Source organism: Notechis scutatus, chromosome 1, assembly GCF_049901735.1.
Source record: "Notechis scutatus isolate UNSWTSFEM ecotype Mainland chromosome 1, rNotScu1.2, whole genome shotgun sequence".
Lineage (NCBI taxonomy): Eukaryota > Metazoa > Chordata > Lepidosauria > Squamata > Elapidae > Notechis > Notechis scutatus.
In genome coordinates, this window is record NC_142009.1 from 173,337,835 (window position 1) to 173,347,719 (window position 9,885).

The following is a 9,885-nucleotide window of genomic DNA, read 5'->3' on the forward strand; positions in this document are numbered from 1 at the left end:
GATTGGTTAACCCAAATTTCTGGACTGTATTTTTACTATTATTCAACCTGAAGAACTTTGGGATACTATTGGAAAACAATCTTATTGAGAGACATATTGATTGTCGTTAAAGTGTTCTAATTCAGCGAGTTTTGCTCTCTTTCAATAATCCAGTGTGCTTTTGAACATCTTGTTACAGCCTATTGTTTACAGAGTAATAGCAGCAGCCATCAGAGCAATACATTCCTCCCACCCAGTAAATAACACCTGCTAGTAAAACAATTAACCCTTTCCTTACAGACTCTCAATACTACCTCATTACTTTAATCAAACACTGATTAATTCATTACCTCAAAACTTAAAACTTTTCTACCCCATTACCTATATCACTGATTAGATAATCAATTTTTATAAAATAATTTATTAATGGTTTAATTGATTTATAGTTTTAATTGATTAGTGTAATTAGAGTGTTTAGTGCAAATGGTGTGATTACTGATTAGATTAAAAGATCAAGATTCATGTAATTTAATTGATTAGTAAAATTAGTGATTTAGTGAATTTAATTGAACAGTGTGATTAATGATTAGTGTAATTAATTGATTAGTGATTAGTGTAATTAATTGATTAGGCTGATTGTTGGTTAGCAAAATTATTTGACTAGAAAGATTATTGCAATTGATTGATTGGTGTGATATTGGCTATATTGATTACCCAAAATTGTTTCATTGTAATTTAATCAACGTACCATCTTAACAAGCCTACCATGCCAAGAAAAAAATCCCATGCCAAACCACAACCTAAAGAGAAAGTAATCCCCACCAATGAACCACAAGACTCCTGCACATGCCTTAAATGCGATAAAACTCTAAAGGATAATGAAAATTCCATCAAATGTTTTCTATGTAACAAATATGCTCATCATGACTGCTTGGGATTACCCGAGCAAATGATTCAATACCTATCCAATGAGTTTCCATATCTCTGCAAATCATGCAGACCCAAACTGGATCTGTTTGAAAGAGTTGATACCATAGAAACACAAATAACATCCCTTGACACCATAGTAGCATCCCTGGACGCTTTAAAAGAAAGATTATCCAACCTTGAAAAAAAAGACACAATGCAAAAACCTGAACATCCAATAGCTACAAACCACATTTCTACCCAACAACCGCAACCCAATCCACAACCCAATCCACACAAAAACAAAAATCAGACAAATAATGATAACCCAATCCTCATCAGAGAAGCTGCTGAGTGTGAACGGAAATGTCCAAACGCCATCTTTTGGCCTAGAGGACATCAATGACAATGATGACATCACAACTATCCAAAACATCATCAGTGATTATCAAGCATCAACCATCTCCCCTGATGAAATACTTGACATTTCCCACATTGGCCAAGAGCTCAAAAACAGAGATGGCTCTGTGGCCCCATGCTTCTGCAGGGTCATTTGCAAAAATGAATCAAGCAAACATAAATTCATTTATACTATAAATTCACTTGCCAAAAGCAACACCAACCATAAGAACCTCCGTTCTCACCCTGACCTAACCATACAGCAACATGCCTGCTCCCGTGTATTCCGCACTGAACTCAAAAAACATCTAGACAATGGAGAGAAGGACCCGTGCTGACTGTATCAAAAGTAAGCCACACAACCTGCAACTCAGCTTTAACCTTCAACCACAACCCTACCTCAACCAATCCACCATCACCCAAGACTAGGCACGCACACCCCTAACTACCTCAATTCCACTACTGCTGGCCTTAAATGCAAGCTACTCAATTCAACAAGCCTTGTGAATAAAATACCTGAATTTCTTCTCTTAATAAACATGGCTAAATTCAACATCATATTTGTCTGTGAAACATGGCTCAACGCATCTCTCCCTGACTCCATTACCACAGTAAGAGACTATCATATTTACCGATCAGATCGTGAAATTCGTAGAGGAGGTGGTGTTGCTATCTTCTATAAAAAGTCCTTACATCTAAAAAACATCCAAGTTACCCAGGAGCTTGCTCTTCCTGAGACCATCATCTGTGAACTATCCTTAAATATCACATTTCGATTCTTACTATGTTACAGAGCACCTGATTATGACATCGAACATGTAAACAAGCTAAATTCACTACTAACATTGGCAGCATCCTGCCCACCGGCTTTTATCTTTCTTGGTGACCTCAATCTACCTCATATTACCTGGACCCTTAAGAAATATACAACTGAACCCACACATGCAACCTTCTACACTACTGTAACAAATCTGGGATTAGAACAACCAGTAACCAACACTAGACTTAAAAACTGCCTCAATCTCATCTTCTGCAATAGTTTGAATTTAATTTACAGAATACAAACTAAAGAACCCCTTTCCAACAGTGACCACAATATGATTGACTTTTGTCTCAACATACGCCCACACAAAAATTATCACAATGACATAATCCCCAATTATAACTTCAAAAAAGGCAACTATGATCTTATAGACAACGATCTCTCATCCCTTGATTGGCAATCTCTATTCACTGGATGCAATACTGTTGAAGACCATTACAACATATTTTTACTTGAAGTCAAAAGAGTCATCAAACTATATGTACCAACAACTCCCAAAACAAAAAACGAAGATTACCCATAACAATAAGGAAACTTCAATCCAAAAAGAGATCACTGGCAGAAAAACAAATCTGGTCACGTTGCCAACTTCAAAAGCCAATACAAAAATTTATGCCACCAGATAAAGACTGAATGCACCAATTATCACATTAAACAAGAGGAAAACCTTTTGTGCACCAATTCCACCCGTGCTTTTTACAATTTTGTAAACAACAAACTAAAAGATTCAAGGTCCATTCCACCCCTGATAGGATCTAATGGTAAAGACTGCAACGACGACGCCATTAAAGCCAACATCTTTAACACATTCTTTGGCTCAGTATTTGTAAACAGCAATGGATCATGCCCAGTATTTTCTAGCCGAACCACAGACAACTACAATGATCTAATACATTTTGATTTTACAGAAGACAATGTTGAAAAAGCACTACGCAATCTAAAACCATCTCTATCTATTGGACCAGACGGAATATGTGCCTACTTCTTAAAAAAGCTATCCACTGCCATAGCAGAACCTCTAAGCATAATCTTTGAAAAATCTTTCAGGACCAGCTCCTTGCCTAACCTATGATCACAAGCCACGGTTATCCCCATCTTCAAAAAGGGAGACCCCAGCCTAGTTGAAAATTACAGACCAATATCCTTATGCTGCGTCACCTGTAAAGTAATGGAATTAATTATTAACCAATCCATTATCCTCCACTTAGAGACAAACAACCTACTCTCCAATAAACAATTTGGTTTCAGAAAAAAACTATCCTGTAATCTGCAACTCTTACACTGCAAAAACATATGGACTACACAACTCGACCAGGGCAAAACAATAGAAGCAAACTACATAGACTTCTGTAAAGCCTTTGATTCAGTGGTACACGACAAACTACTCCTAAAACTAAAATCTTATGGTATCTCTGGACACCTGCATAACTGGATAGAAGCATTCCTGTCAAACAGACAACAAATGGTCAAAATTGGGAGCATCCTATCAATAGTGTCTGTACCTGTCAATAGTGGTGTCCCCAAAGGCAGCGTTCTAGGACCAACTCTCTTCATACTCTACATAAATGACCTCTGCGATCATATTAAGAGCAACTGCGTTCTCTTCACTGATGATGTAAAGTTATTCAACACCACAGACAACACTGCTACCCTTCCAAAAGACCTTGACTATGTATCAGAATGGTCAAACAAATGGCAACTTCAAATCTCAACAAATAAATGCTCTGTCTTACATATTGGCAAAAAATATCAGAAAATAAAATACAAGCTGAATTGTCAAGACCTTGTTGATGATCCAAGCTCTGTCAAGGATCTTGGAGTACTCATCTCTAATGATCTAAGTGCTAGAGCCCACTGTAATTACATAGCCAAAAAGGCATTAAGAGTTGTTAACTTAATCGTACGTAGCTTTTTCTCTGGTAATATCACACTACTAACTAGAGCATACAAAACATTTGCTAGACCAATACACGAATACAGCTCATCAGTCTGGAACCCACATTACGTATCTGATAGTTGCCAGTTGCTCTCTTGTCCCACCTGCCCGATGTGTCCGCCCAGTGCTCGCCCACCCAGTCACTCCTTAAGGTATTTCTTCTTTTTTTTACCTCCTGCCAATCAGCTGTTCCTATGTGCCGGGATTCCCCTCACTTCTTACTGCTTTTCCCAGGAGACTTCCTGAGGCCCAGGAAGGCCCCACAAGGAGCATGGAGCGGTGCTGCAAGCCCCTCCTATGGTTCATTTTTTTTCTTCCTGAGCTCCAGGGGAGCCTTCTAGAGGCAAAAATACCCCCCAGAGGCTTTCCTGAGACCAGGAAGACCCCCAAAATAGGGTGGCAGTGGTGCTTCCAAAAGAAAGGCGCACTCACCCAATCACATAGCCACACCCACAGAACCAGTAGTAAAAAAATTTGAATCCTACCACTGCTTTTGTTCCTTAACGTGATCCATTATTTTAGCCACGTGAGTGTGGCTGCGTGGTAGTTTAACTCCCATTCAGGCATGCCAAAACCTCCTTTCTCTTTAGTGTCCTACATTTCTTTCAGCTTGATTCTCGGCCTCTTTTCCTGCCATATGAATTTTGATATCAGGTTCTTAAAAAAGTTTTTCTCTAATTTTATAAGTATATTTTGGAATAAGAAGAGTATTTTTGGTAAAATTTTTAGAATGACTATCCTGCCCATTAGGGAAGTTGCAAGTTCTTACATCTTTCTAAATCCTTTTTAATTTGATTTATTAGTTTAGTATAGTTGTGTTCGCTGAGAGTTATGTACCTTGCCATTAGATAGACCCCTAAGTATTTCACCTTCTTCTCTATTTGAAATTCATTTCTTTCATTAGCTCCTCTTTTTGTTTATTTGTCATATTTTTGACCAACATTTTAGTTTTTGCTCTATTTATTTTCAGGCCCACTTTTCTGTATTCTGCCAGTTCTTCCATACGTTTCATACCAGACTTCTCTAAAATGAAGACTAGATCATCAGCGAAAGCTTGTAGTTTATATTGTTCTTGTCTGATTTCCAATCCTTTAATTTGTTCTTCTTTTCGAATGTTTCTCATAAATACTTCTAATGTTAAAATGAAGAGCAATGGGGATAATGGGCAACCTTGCCTGTATCTTTTTGCAGGGGTGGGATTCAAATTTTTTAACAACTGGTTCTGTGGGTGTGGCTTAGTTGGTGGGCGTGGCTTGGTGGTCATGTTATTGGCTGGGTGTGGCCAACTCAATATCACTCATATCGAGGCACGCATCTCCTCGCCTGGCCTCTCATGACTGTGGGGATGCTGCAACAGTCCTAAGTTTGAAAAATGGTCATAAGTCACTTTTTTCAGTGCCATTGTAACTTTGAATGGTGACTCCACACAAGCAAAGTACCAACAAAGGAGGGGAAAAAACTCCAGAGACGTTCCTGAGACAGGAAGTCTAGTCCTGCCAAGAATGTAATAAGGGTTAATGGAGAGGCAGTTTCTGTAAGCAACACCAGTGTGGGAATAACTCTGACTCCAGTATTGAGTAATGATTAATCTAAGACCTTATACATACATGTCTGCCTAAAGGTCACCTAGATAAAACAAGGAAATTAAAAGTAAACACCAGAAACAATCAAGCAGCTCAGACAATTGTAAATATTTCCGTGTATTATGTTTAATTATTGTAATCCACAATGTGAATGCTTACTATGTGTAAAATTCTCAATAAAAAGGGAGCACTAGAAATTGCTCTAGACTCCCATCTCGAGTACACACGCTTGTGTCTCATTCTTTCCATGGGAGACCACCACAAGTGGTGACCCCGACGTGATCCACTGCAGGTGGTACGTGTCCGGACCTCCGTGTTTCCTCGCCTGGAATAGGTAAAGTACGTACTTAACTATTGCTGGACAATAGGATTTTTTTCAGGGAACATGGGGGGAAAACTCTCTCAGCCACAGGAACGGCATGTTAGTGAGCTGCTGAAGTTAGTCAGGACAAACTTCTTTATCTTTAAACCCTCTGGGGGGGAGCAAATAGTTCTTTCAAAAGGTAATGTGAAAGAGCTGCTGCAAGAGATCTGGCGACAATGTCCCTGGTATCCAGAGAAGGGATCTTTAAAGTTAGACACATGGAGGAGAATTGGAACTATCCTTCATGAAGAGCCACGAGCAACAGCTGAAATTTTGATATATTGGAAGGTTGTTATGACTGCTTTAGAGACACAGCAGCAACCTCTTTTAAAAACTTTAGTTGAACCTCCTCCTTATGAAGGAGTTGTGTTGCACCCCCCAATTTCTAAATTGGAATATGCCTTCTCAACCCCAACAGCGCTTACGCCTGTAGAGGAGAAAATCCAATCACAAACGGGGAAAGTTCAAGCAATGATGCATCAGGCTTTCAATGAAGGGAAATTAGAGCCTGACGAGATTACCCAGATGAATTTGTTTCCAGTTAATAGGCAAATAAATGCTCAAGGTAATATGCAAACTGAATGGATTCCGATTCCTTTAGCTGTTCTTAGGGAAATTAAAAAAGCAGTTAAAGATTATGGTATTCAAAGTCCTTTTACAAAGGGGCTTCTGACAAGTTTGGCTACCTCACGCATGATTCCTAGTGACTGGAAAGATTTAATGAGAATGATATTGAGCTCTACTCAGTATGTGGTCTTTGACTCAGAATACCAAAGAGAAGCTATCACTAGGGGAAGGAATTCGGGGGGGGGCTGTATACGCCAGACCAAATCTATGGGGCAGGCTTGTTTGAATCCACTGCTGATCAAGCTGCTAATTTGCCTAATCACGTATTTCCAGTGGTTATGGCAGCTGTCCTTGGGGCATTGTCCCGCATCCAGGATGTGGGAACCCCAGCACAGTCTTTCTCTCAAATTAAGCAAACAGCATCTGAGTCTTATAATGATTTTGTGGAAAGGCTGCAATTGGCTATTACCAGACAAATATCTAATGAAGAAGCAGCAAAGGAACTTTTGCTGAAATTGGCAGTTGAAAATGCAAACGCTGACTGCAAGCGTATTTTACAGCCTTTGGTGGCTAGAGGTGAGGTTACTCTGGCTGATCTGTTAAAGGCATGTGCAGTGGTGGGTTTCTCAGGCTTACAACATGGAGACTTTGGCTATGGCATTACAAAAGGATGAAACCTACAGGGAATTGTTTTAATTGTGGGAAACCTGGCCATTTTAAAGCCCAGTGCCGTGCCCCTGGGGGGGGGGGGGAATGGCATTTAACAAAACCAAAAATAGGGACGTTCGCCCAAAATTGGTCTGTCCAAAATGCAAAAAAGGGTTTCATTGGGCAAATCAATGTCGCTCTGATCAGAACCAAAATCCGGGAAACTAAATTTGGGGCGTGCAGCTAGCCCCGCTCCCAAGGCTGTCACAAAAGCATCGCCTGCAATTACTGGGAGTGCAGGTTTGAGTTTAAAAATGCTGAACTCAATTGATGTGACCTTTCCTAATCAAGTGTACATTGAGGGCAATCATTTGCATGGGCCGCTGCCAGAAAAAACAGTGGGATTAGTACTTCCCAGGTCTTCTGCATCAGAAAAAGGGTTTTTTGTTATTCCAGGAGTTATTGATCAAGATTATAAAGGGGTTATTAAGGTACAATTATACACTGATACTCCTACATCATTAATGGCCGGTGACTCTATTGCCCAGTTATTATTGCTTCCATACATTCCTATGAATCCTTTAATTGGGATCCCACGAACTGGCGGTTTTGGGTCCACTGAGATGGCCAGTTCTGCAGTTGCTACAGAATTGCTAGCGCTGACAAAATTTTGACTACAGATCAACCAAAAATGACAATTGAAATTCAAGAAAAATCATTTTCTGGCCTTATAGATTCCGGAGCAGATGTCTCTGTGATACACCAAAAGGAATGGCCAAATGAATGGGCGCTTGAGGACTCTCTGGCTGTTCGTGGAGTGGGTGGTATGCAGTTTGCAAGAAGTAGTGTACATTGGTTGAAGGCATTGCATAGAGAAACTGGTGAGACTGCAAGGATTCAACCTCTTGTGTTGCCCCTGCATATAAACTTGTGGGGTAGAGATTTACTGTCACAATTTCGCACAAAAATTGTTATTGGATAATGGAAAAATTACAATTGTTAACCTCTCAGCCAGTTGGGATTGACCAATGGCCACTTCCAAAGGACACTCCTTCACATAAAAACAAAAACGGGGGAAGTGGATGGATATGGCTTGCCTTACATACAAAACATTCTTAATATTACATTATATACTTTAAATTTTTTAAACATGACAGGATCTCCCGCTGCTACGGCAGCCAATAGGCATTTTGCTTCCTCCCCTTCTGTAGGTACGCCAAGACCGAAAGTTCGGTATAGGAGACTACCAGATCCAACGTGGAGAGGACCTGTCCCGCTGATAACTTGGGGCAGAGGATACGCTGCTGTTGAAGATGAGTGGACAGTTGTTTGGGTTCCTGCTCGCTGTGTGCGTCCTTATCATCAGCCAAAGGGGCAAGGGGATGGATTTGGGGAATGGAAAAGAAACACGTTGATCCAGGACATGGGGAAGCTAGCAAACCTTCATAATAAAACTGATTGTTGGATATGTATGCACATGCCAACTCACAAAACATCAGGGCTTCCAATGGTTGCAGTACCTCTGGCCGAAGGTGACTGGTATAAGGAACAATGCTATGGTTGTTCAGGGATGTGGTCTAACAGTTGGACTACAAGTAACATAAATACCTTACACCTTGGAAGCCGGATCCAAGAGGTGGCGGGTATCTGTTGGACCCACAATGAGACAGTAGAGAATATGACTTACTTGGGAACATATCCATTTTGCAACAAAACAATTGTTATTGGCAATGGAAGTCGGTTTTATTCTAATGATATGAAAACTAAAAATCTCACTTACTTTGTACATAACATTTCTCAATATGATATCACATCTTTGATCAATGAAAATAGGTGTCCATATATTCCTGCCACGTTGTCCCACCACGAGAGAAAACCAGTTGCCCAAATGTGCGAATGGGAAATACGCACCACCATCCACTTATTTGGCTATGTTAATGGAATCCTTTGCACAATTAATCTATGCTGAACCAAATACGGTTGGTCATCTCCTGGGAGCAAATCTATGGTTGCTGTGTGGACGGATGGCCTATGATCGCATGCCAGCACAATGGAAAGGAGTCTGCACCTTTGGGAAAGTAATCCCATCTCATTTCATTCAAAAATCTTTGGGGACTGCTCATATCCGCAATGCGCGTTCCGCAACGGAAGTAAACTCTGTTTTGACTCATGACTACTGGACACAGATATCGAGGGGAGTTATTCCTCCTTTAGGAGTCATGATGAACTATAGAGATTTACATCGTTTAAACAATTGGACAGTTACGATGTTTAAAGACACCATTAAAACGCTAAAGCTGCTTGAAGAAGAGCAAGGAAAAATCCTTGACCTTGTCCTGCAAACCAGATATGCGGTGGACACTATTTTGGCAGCGCAAGGGGGAGTTTACGCTGTGATTCATACGCATTGTTGCATATATATCTCTGATTTTTCTCCAAACATTACAGCTACTATACAGCATATGGAACAAACCCTGAATGAGAATCCATTACAATCAGAGGACGAGGGACTGGACGTGTGGTCTACACTTTGGTCCTGGTTGCCAGATGGTTCATGGATTCGTCACCTAATTGTTGGAGTGATATTGCTTTTTATACTTTCTCTTTGTGTATGCTGTTGTATCCAATGTCTCCCTGGACTTTTAGGAATGTGTCGGGTGAAGCCTACGGAAGGAGAACT

General features: G+C 40.3%; 1 long non-coding RNA gene across 1 annotated transcript; it reads left to right on the forward strand.

Annotated features, from left to right (window-relative positions):
• Positions 1-5,725: 5,725 nt before the first annotated feature.
• Positions 5,726-9,586, forward strand: LOC148133106 (uncharacterized). Its single transcript, XR_015746458.1, has 2 exons — positions 5,726-5,960; positions 8,417-9,586. It is a non-coding gene; the product is annotated as an uncharacterized LOC148133106 (long non-coding RNA).
• Positions 9,587-9,885: the final 299 nt, after the last annotated feature.